Source organism: Rattus norvegicus, chromosome 10 (assembly GCF_021556685.1).
Source record: "Rattus norvegicus strain SHRSP/BbbUtx chromosome 10, alternate assembly SHRSP_T2T, whole genome shotgun sequence".
Taxonomy (NCBI): Eukaryota; Metazoa; Chordata; class Mammalia; order Rodentia; family Muridae; genus Rattus; species Rattus norvegicus.
Window position 1 is genome coordinate 36,573,985 of NC_141543.1, and position 9,139 is coordinate 36,583,123.

At 45.8% G+C, this 9,139-nt stretch overlaps 1 long non-coding RNA gene across 2 annotated transcripts; it reads right to left on the bottom strand.

The window, feature by feature from the left end:
- Positions 1-6,675: 6,675 nt before the first annotated feature.
- On the bottom strand, positions 6,676-8,916 carry LOC148002835 (uncharacterized). 2 transcript variants are annotated; one of them, XR_015631550.1, is made up of 3 exons: positions 8,815-8,916; positions 8,249-8,383; positions 6,676-7,082 (listed from the first exon to the last, which is right to left on the bottom strand). It is a non-coding gene; the product is annotated as an uncharacterized LOC148002835 (long non-coding RNA). The 2 variants fall into 2 exon arrangements; XR_015631549.1 differs by having other exon boundaries at positions 8,801-8,916.
- Between the last annotated feature and the right edge of the window lie 223 nt (positions 8,917-9,139).

Below are 9,139 nucleotides of genomic sequence, written 5' to 3' on the forward strand. Positions count from 1 at the left end.
TTAGGATGGACAAGCAGAGGCTGGAGGAGGAAGAGTTATCATAGGCATTGAGGAAGGAGCAGCCATGGAAGGCCGTGGGTCCTGTGTGCTGCCTCCCTCTGAATGTGTGTGAAGCCGGAGCCCAAACGGGATTGAGAATCTTTAAGACCAGCATGAATCAGAACACTGAGCAAGGAACTGGAACAACTGGCTGAGTGTGGGAGACTATCGCTCCATCTGATCGTGCTACCCCAGAGGGAAGAGGCGACACGATAATTTTTCTTTTCTTGTAGTTCAGCATTTCTGCAGTACGGGCTGGAACACTGGCCCTGGCCCGGCCCCAAACCCTCCTCACGTTCAGACTCAATCACTTGTGTCCTAAGGACAGAGGCGTGCACATGCACATGGCTTCCCTCTGCTTAGACATTGCAATTCCTTCCGATTGTGTTGAGGTACTGTGGACAAATAAAGCCTTCGTGTATGTGTGTGCACATGTGCACAAGCATGCCTGTGTGTGTACATTCATGTGTGGGTGCTCTCAGTCATTCTGGAGGATAGAGGCTGACCTCTGATGTCTTTCTCAACGAGCCCCCTCACCCCCCATTTAATTTTGGCAGCTAGAGTCTCTCTCTGAACCTGGAGCTTGCTGCTTCTGTTGATCTGACTAGCCAGAAGACTCCTAGCAATCCTTCCATCTCGGCTCTTCCCTCCTCCCAGCAGTCCCCGGGCTCACAGGCAAGCACTGTCACAAACTCAAGTGCTCATGCATGCATAACAATCACCTCACCCACAGGGACAGCTCCTCGGCCAAAACTTGCATGTGTTTAAGGGATGCGATGTAATGACCTGATACGTGCTCCCCTTGTGAAAGATTACCACAGTCAAGCTGAGTAATACTTCCACTCCACACTTCACATTAGTGTGTGTGTGTGTGTGTGTGTGTGTGTGTGTGTGTGTGTGTGTGCGTGCGTGCGTGCATGCTGGGGAAATGTTTGTGTTAAGAACACATAAGATCTGGTGGCTTTTCTTAGTAGCCTTTAAAAAAAAACACAACAAAGTATATTTAAATTATTTTTGCCGTGGATGTGTCTATATGTGAAGAGAGATAGACATGTGTGTTCTGCAATATGTTTGGTTTTATATGGATTTGTCAGTTGAGGAATGTGTTTGAGAGTTCTGGGTAGATGTCCTATGCTTCAGTGAGCCTTCCCAGGCTCAGGTGAAGTTTGTGTTTTAAGCTGGAGAGAGGACGGAGCCCACAGAGGGCTTTCCATACCCTGTGGGGCCTCAGGCTCCCCATCTGCTCCAGGAGGGGGCAGGGCTGCTTAAGGCTGGCAGCAGGGCAATCTTATCGGGGCACACATAAAGGGCCCTATTGAACTGCAGGCTCCTCGGCTGCCATCCTGACAAAGCCCTTTTCTGCTCAAGCCACAATGGCTCTGTCAGGCAGGTAGCAGGGCCTGCAGCATTGTCTTCCCCCCATCAAGAACAACAGGGCTCACTGTTTGACCCAGCCTTGGTCTCCCTGGGGCGGGTGGAGGCTTTGAAAGAGTCTGACCAGCTAGGGACAGATGGGTTCTGTCCTTAGGCAACCAGGGACTGGTAAATCAGCAATAAATCTTTTGCCCAGTTATTTAAGGATGAGCAGAGAACAAATATGTTCAAACAGCATCTTCTAGAACCTTGACTTTCCTAAGCTCATGTCCAAGGATTGGTACTAAAGAGTTGCACAGACAGAGGTGGAACCATTGGCCACACGTGCCTAATGAGCCCTTGACAAGCAGCCAATCCAGGCAGAGGTTTGTTACAAGCATCAAGCATCTTCTGTTACGCTTTTGGACCGGACAATCCTTTGATGTAGGGTCTTTCCTGTGCACTGTAAGTTGTTTGGCAAGATCTGGCCTCTCCTTTCAGGTTACCAAGAACATACCCACGTCTCCACCTTCTGCCCTTGGATTTAATGATTCCCCCCAAACATCTCCAGATAAACTGCCAGATCTTGTAAGAACCACAAAGATCTCAAAGGACAAATGAGATGATAACCGGAGAAATACATGAGAGAAATAGGTATTTAATTTATTTTCCTGTTGCTCTGTTTTCCTTTGGCATTTTATAAAAAAACGACACCTGTTAAAATTGCTTCAGCAGCTTAGATGTGTTTCTCTTGGACAGGGTTGTTGACGATGAGAAAACTCTGGGCCACAGAAGGAAAGTGAGCAGTAGTAGGTCACGGGGGGGGGGGGGGGAGGGGGCAGGAGGGGGGAGGGGAAGAGGGAGAGACAGAGAGGGAGAGGGAAGGAGAGGGAGAGGGAGGGAAGGAAAGGGAGAATCACTCCAGAACACCTCTACTACCCCACATATGTCACAGTGAAAGGACATTTGCAAATGTCCTTTGTTGGGGTGTTTTCAATGTCATGTCGTCAAATAGCACCTCCAGAGGAATAGAGACAAGAGTGCAGATGATACCATTCATATGCTCGCTGCATGTTATGTGTGCGCTCCTTCAATTTTGACAGTGGCCTTGGGGAACGGGCTCTGTGTTTAGCTCCATTTCCCAGGTTAGGGAATGGAGGTTCACCTAGGGCACTCAGTCATAAATTGCGGTGTCAAGACTCAAGTTCTTGAGTTTTCAATGCATAGTACCTTAAAGCTCTAGGTCCAGGGACACTACACGAAATATGGGAAGGTCCTTCCTCCACCTTAGATTCTATCCTGGGTAAGTAATAGTCTTCAGCCCCTCCCAGCTATGCAAAGCTGGTCTTCATGGCAAGGGCTTGTGTCAACTCCTTGGGTTGAATAGGAACCATGGGGACGTAGACCATTGGAATGGAGAGGCTGAACTATAGTTTTTCAGGTATGTCCATGGCATGGCTGCTGTTCTCCTAAAGAACTTTATTGTCACTGGAAATACTGTCAGGAATGGTCAAACATATGCATGGCCCAGCTATAAGAAGGGCTATATCAAATAACAGGGGTCTGCATACAACTGGTAACCAATGCTGAGCACTTTGCCAGTAGACTAAGCCCTTGACTGATAATAGCTGGTGTGGCTACGACAAGCAGGCACTTAGAAAAACTTCAGAGAGGTGGACTGACTTTCCCAGTTTGCACAGTGATGGATAGGGCTGGGATATTTTTTCTCTCTCTTACAATAGTTCTCTTAATTAAGGCACTGGTGTGATGAGGCTAGCCCCTTCTTTTCCAGCCCCTTCCTGGTCCACTTCTCTGGATGGCTGGGGAGATGGGACCCTTACAGAAACCGTTGTGAGGGGATCTATGCCTTCTCACCAAAACCTTATTTAGGTGCCTGGAAGGACTGACCAAATTCAACCTCTTTGTTTTGCGAATAGAGAAACTGGCATAGAGTAGGACAAGATCATGATCAACATCACTTGGGTAACAATCTACCCTTGAAAGCGACCCTGGTCACTTTTGCTTCCCTCTAGTCTTTCTTTTTGGCTGAACTGAGGGTAAATTGTGAGTTAAAAGTTTGGGATCATTTTTCAAGGATGAGTCAATGTGTTAAGTTTTTACTTCCATTGTTCCATTTAATTGTTACAAGCTTATGCACCGGACACTGTCATTAGCGTCAGCTTAAAAACAAGAAAACTGAGGCTCAAGAAGTTAAGTAACTCCCCTTCAGTGACACAGTGACGGATGAAACCCAGAAGACTGGTTCTAGAACTTGTTTCCCGGTCACTCTTCTCAGGCCGGACCAACATCTGCCTACATATGGAAGGGTTTGACATCACTGTCGAGGGCAGGGCTCATTCCGAGGCACACGGCTGGAAGTTTGGCATCACTTGGCCTTGGCGTGGGTGTGCAGAGAGTCTAATGCACTTAAGACTGTGAGATTATCAGACCTTATGGGAAAGCAGCTGTGTTGCTGTCACTAACGTGTGCTATTGCTACATGACTGGTGTGTTACGGAGTGTCATATGTATCACTCATATTCATGTAATCCACATTAGGGTAATATCACTGCATGCAAACTTCATGGTGAGCCCACAGTGTATGACTTGAAAAGTTACATTTAGTTATTTTACTTCATAGAGGTTTGGAGTACATGCCATAGTGCAAGTGTGGAAGTCAGGTGCTGCTTCTCTCCTTCCACCATATGGGCTCTGGGGATTTGAACTCAGGACCTTGGACTTGGCAGTAAGTGCTTTTACCCAGCAAGCCGTCTCACCAGGCTGTTATGCAGCAATATTTGTAGTTTTCCCACTGATGGTAGTGAGACTTGCTCAAGTGCACATGGACGCTAAGTCCAGGTTTGGAGTTCTCCAGGTCCCTATGCTTTTCTGTTCCCCAACATTTGCTTCTGAGTCACCTGAAGCTTCAGGGCAGCGAATGGTGGGAAATGGTAAGAGTGCTCCAATGTTGGGACTTGCTGTGCTTGTCGTGTGGGACCCAGAGAGCTCTGAGCGCAGAGCGGGGAAGAAGGACTCCACAGTGGGAAAGCAGCTTGACAAAGAAAGACAAGTGGACCTCCAGCTTTGCGCCCTCCCACTTTGTGCTTCAGGAAAAGTTTATTGGGTAAACAGAAAGGAGGCTTGGCAATTTTCTTGAAAAGGTAAGAACCAGGGAGAATCTGACAGAAACAAACTTCCCACAACTGTAAATTGGGAAATTACTTTCCCTGCTTAGTGGTTCCATCTTCTAACCCTGGGCTTAGTCAGCTCGCTGCGGACTCTGCAGCCTGAGCGGTAGATGGGAAAGAGGACGGGGGACATGACTTCTCTTCTCTATTCTGCCACTAACACTTGGGACTTAAGGCAATGTCTTCTCATGCTGTATTGGCTTCCCACATATGTACACTGAGGATGAAGAACTCAGAGCCTCCCCTCCCCTTTTCCTTTTAGTAAAATCAGAGTAGATGGCAAAGCTTTTCCCCTTAAATAGAGAGTCATGTGGACAGACAACAACCCTTCAAAGTCAGCCTCTTTTGGTGACCCTGAAGCCTTGCCCCTCGTGTTTCCATGTTGTCTTTACATTGCCTACTCCCATCCCCATCAGCGATTGGATACCTTATCCATGCTTGGATACTGGAAGCTCCTAGATTGACAAGCTGGGACTAGTGTGCTCTGCTGGGCATACACCATGGGGCACTGGCATTGTGGGATACTCTCAGATTTGGCTTTGGAAAAATGGTCAAGTGCCTTCCTGCATGGAAAGGCTGTTCTCCAAGTCCACTTGTGAGGGCTCTGGGGACACCAGCATGCTATGAAGCTGGTCTGAATACTCCTGTCTGAGTGTTGATGGTCTGCGTCCCAAAGGAGAATTCCTACTTATTCTGGAGTGGCATGTGAGGTGAGGTCTGATGTGGGAGAAGAGTTATGTCAAAAGTTCAACCAGCTTCAGACATTTTGAGGAGGGCAACCCTGTGCCTGTATGTGACTCTCACCTCAGCCATTCATATCATAACCAGGACAAACTCAGGTTTCCGTCTTACAGAATACAAAGCCCCAAACAACCTTGGCTAAGAAACAAGAGGATGAAGAATTATTGCCTATAGCAGGTAAGGAGTGCACAGGAACCATTTCCAAAGCAGTGCCCACCCTGAGGAGAGGAAGTGTGGAGGCTTTGAGAGCATAAATATAGCTTAGATTAGATATATAGATATAGATGCCGATGCAGATTAGATAGAGATAGAGAGAGATAGAAAGATAGAGAAAGAGATAGAGAGATAGAGAAAGAGATAGAGAGATAGAAAGATAAAGAGATAGAGAAAGAGAAAGAGATAGAGAAAGAGATAGAGATAGAGATAGAGAGAGATAGAAAGATAGAGAAAGAGATAGAGAGAGATAGAAAGATAGAGAAAGAGATAGAGAGAGAGAGAAAGAGATAGAAAGATAGAGAGAGATAGAGATAGAGAAAGAGATAGAGAAAGAGATAGAGATAGAGATAGAAAGATAGAGAAAGAGATAGAGAGAGATAGAAAGATAGAGAAAGAGATAGAGAGAGATAGAGAAAGAGATAGAAAGATAGAGAGATAGAGAAAGAGATAGAAAGATAGAGAGAGATAGAGAAAGAGATAGAAAGATAGAGAAAGAGATAGAGAAAGAGAAAGAGAGAGAGAAAGAGATAGAGATAGAGAAAGAGAAAGAGATAGAAAGATAGAGAAAGAGATAGAAAGATAGAGAAAGAGATAGAGATAGAGAAAGAGAGGGAGATAGAGAAAGAGAAAGAGATAGAGAAAGAGAAAGAGATAGAGAAAGAGAAAGAGAAAGAGAAAGAGAAAGAGATAGAGAAAGAGAAAGAGATAGAGAAAGAGATAGAGATAGAGAAAGAGAGAGAGAGAAAGAGATAGAGATAGAGAAAGAGATAGAGACATATGAAAGTTCAAAGCACTTGTAGGTGTGCATACTCCTGAGCATGCTCAGTTTAAGAAGGAAAGATGGCAGACACATTTGAGGGTCAAGGAGTGCATGTTCCAAAGGTTAAAAGGATGGAGAAGAATACCCTGGGCATACTCAGTATGGACCACAAAAATAATGGACAGAAACACCCCTGAGCATAGTTTTCCTCCAAAAGTTTTAACCGAAAGGAAAGGGACCCTCTGGAGATGCATTTGGACAGCAGTGGCCTTCTAAAGGGGCTTCCCTCAACTAGTGGCTAACAAAAGCTATACGACCTTAGATGAATCACTTGGCCTTTCCAGGCTCTGTTTTGTCTGTATGACGAGGATGACGGTAGTGATTTAATAATAATTTTAATAATCGTAAAATTGTCTTCTATTGAATATTAGCAATGTGTAGATTCTTTGTGTGTTTCCCTTGCAGTAGCAACAGCCACCTATGAGGTTGGTGTCACATTATCAACCTAAAAACACGGGGAAACTGAGGCATAGAACAGTTAGGCAACAGGTGTACATTCCCAAAGCTGTAGCTATCAAATGGTAAGCCAAGGTGGTTACTTGGCTCCATTTCATCTGCAACATCACAGAGATCTCTTATAATAAAACTGACTCAACGGCCAGCTTGGGATTCTTGCGAGATAATTAAGGACAACAAAAATCACATTCATACACTTGAGTAGCTGCTCTGCTGGTGGGTTCTCCTTCTTTCTCTCCATGCTAAAGGCACCCGAGGGCTCTAATGGGCCTGAAGGTAAAAACAGAGAGAGAGAGAGAGAGAGAGAGAGAGAGAGAGAGAGAGAGAGAGAGAGAGAGAGAGAGAGAGAGACTGTCTCATTTCTAGGGATGGGGAAGACAGGGTCTCATGTAGCTAAGGCCGATATTGAACTCACTTGCAGCGAAGAACTTCTAGTCCCCCACCCTTTGCCTCCTGAGTGCTGTCACGCTCAACTTATGTCACTGTTGTACAGGACCATGGTCCAAAGCTAAACCGTTGCCATCTTCAGGAGTTTGGTTGGGCTCGCTTGCCAAAGAGCAAAGACAGCGGGGGCTTGTTGACTATTGTTCCCTGATGGAAGGAGGGGGTGGGGAAGGCCAGGGAGCCCTCACCTGAATATCCAGCCAGCCCTCCTAACCAGCTGTAGGTAACACTTCCTTAATTATCTGTGGTATCTTACTCTCTTCGAAGCTGGAGGCTATAGGTGAGGGAAGGGTGAATGGAAGGGACTCCATTTATGAAGTCATGAGGACTCCTTATCTCTGCTTGCTACAGACCGTTCAGTGTGGTGCTTTTAAGGCCACCTGTTACTGTGAAGGTAAGCCTAGTAAACTCATTATTGGTGCCCTAGAGTGAACTTTGGTTGAACTGCTCCTTGCTTTGCCGTGGAGACCTTAAAAGAGGGTAGATATTTGTTCTCCCCAAGGGACAGAATTTTAGTAACATCAATTTTGCTGCAGGAGGCTTTAGTAGAAGCTAGAACTTTGCAGAGCTGCTAGACCACTGAGTTACATCCCCAGCCAAGTGTCTCTAACACATGCTTCCCATTCTGGGTTCCACGAACAAGAACAGAATCTTTCTGTGTCCAATGAAGTCTACCCTGTCTTAGGCCCAGTGCACACTAGTGTTTTGTATTAAAGTCACTGAACTGGCCTGCTATAAGAATCCTGGTTAATTTAGTCTAACTATATCCAATCCAATTGGTCATGAAATCCCATCCTGTCAGAACACATTTGAGAGGAAGTTGATTCCTGTTCCTTTTATGCATGTGAGGTCATCCCTACCCAGAAACTTTACATGGATTGCCCAAAGCCATCTAGCCTCCTGGTGGCACCTACTCTTGTAGACAAACCCCAGATTCTTCACTGAGCTGTAGGGTAGATGGTTAAAAGCTGGAGTCAGCAGCCTGCACTCACCGTTCTTCCTATCCAGCTTCTGCAGCCATGTACTCCGGAGCAGTTTCTTTAATGTCCTCGGGCTTCCGACGACTCATTAGACATATACAGATAATACTGCATACACCTAGTACGGCTCCTGTGGTGATTAAGCAACTGACAAAATGAAATATGTCGAATAGCACCAGGCACCAAGTAACAGGTTAATTGCCACCATGCCTCCTGGAGTTATGCATAAAATGTAGTTGACCTGCATGTCTATGGCACTGAAGTTGAGGCCTGTTGTTTGGTCTCAAGGCCCACTAGAGCCTTGCTAGAGGGAGGCCAGAGGCTGGAGGGCAGGTCTGGCGAGGCCTGTGCTGTGGCCAACGGTCTCAGATGGGCATACACTAATGCATCTTTCTGAACTGTCTTTCTTCTCCCTACTCCTCATCTATGCACAGAGGAATCTATGCTGAAGTTGTCAGTTTAGAAAACTAGACAGATTTGGGGGTGGGAGGTAAGGCAAGATTGTGCAATACGAGGGTATTTGCTTTTAAACCAGGGAGCCCTGTCATCAAATTCAGGTCTTACCTCTTCCTAATTACCTGATTCTGACCCAGTCATGTAAGTCCTTTTTGTCTGTGTTTCTCTTTTGTTACATGAAGGTCATTGTAGCTTCTGAATGAAGGCAATTCTACTTCTGAAGCCTGCCGGGACATGCAAAGGAATATTAGCTATTAATTAGTTAGCATTCACTCAGTGCATTGTGGATCCTGGTTTAGTGAGCAGGGACAAATTCACGTCACAACAGGGAAGGTCATTGTTCTCAGGGATTGTACGTTCTAGAAGGGGTAGATATGTCACCAATAAGCAGAGAAATAAATAGAAAGCAAAGGAGAATGTAACAAGGGGGTATGAAGAAAGTAAGAC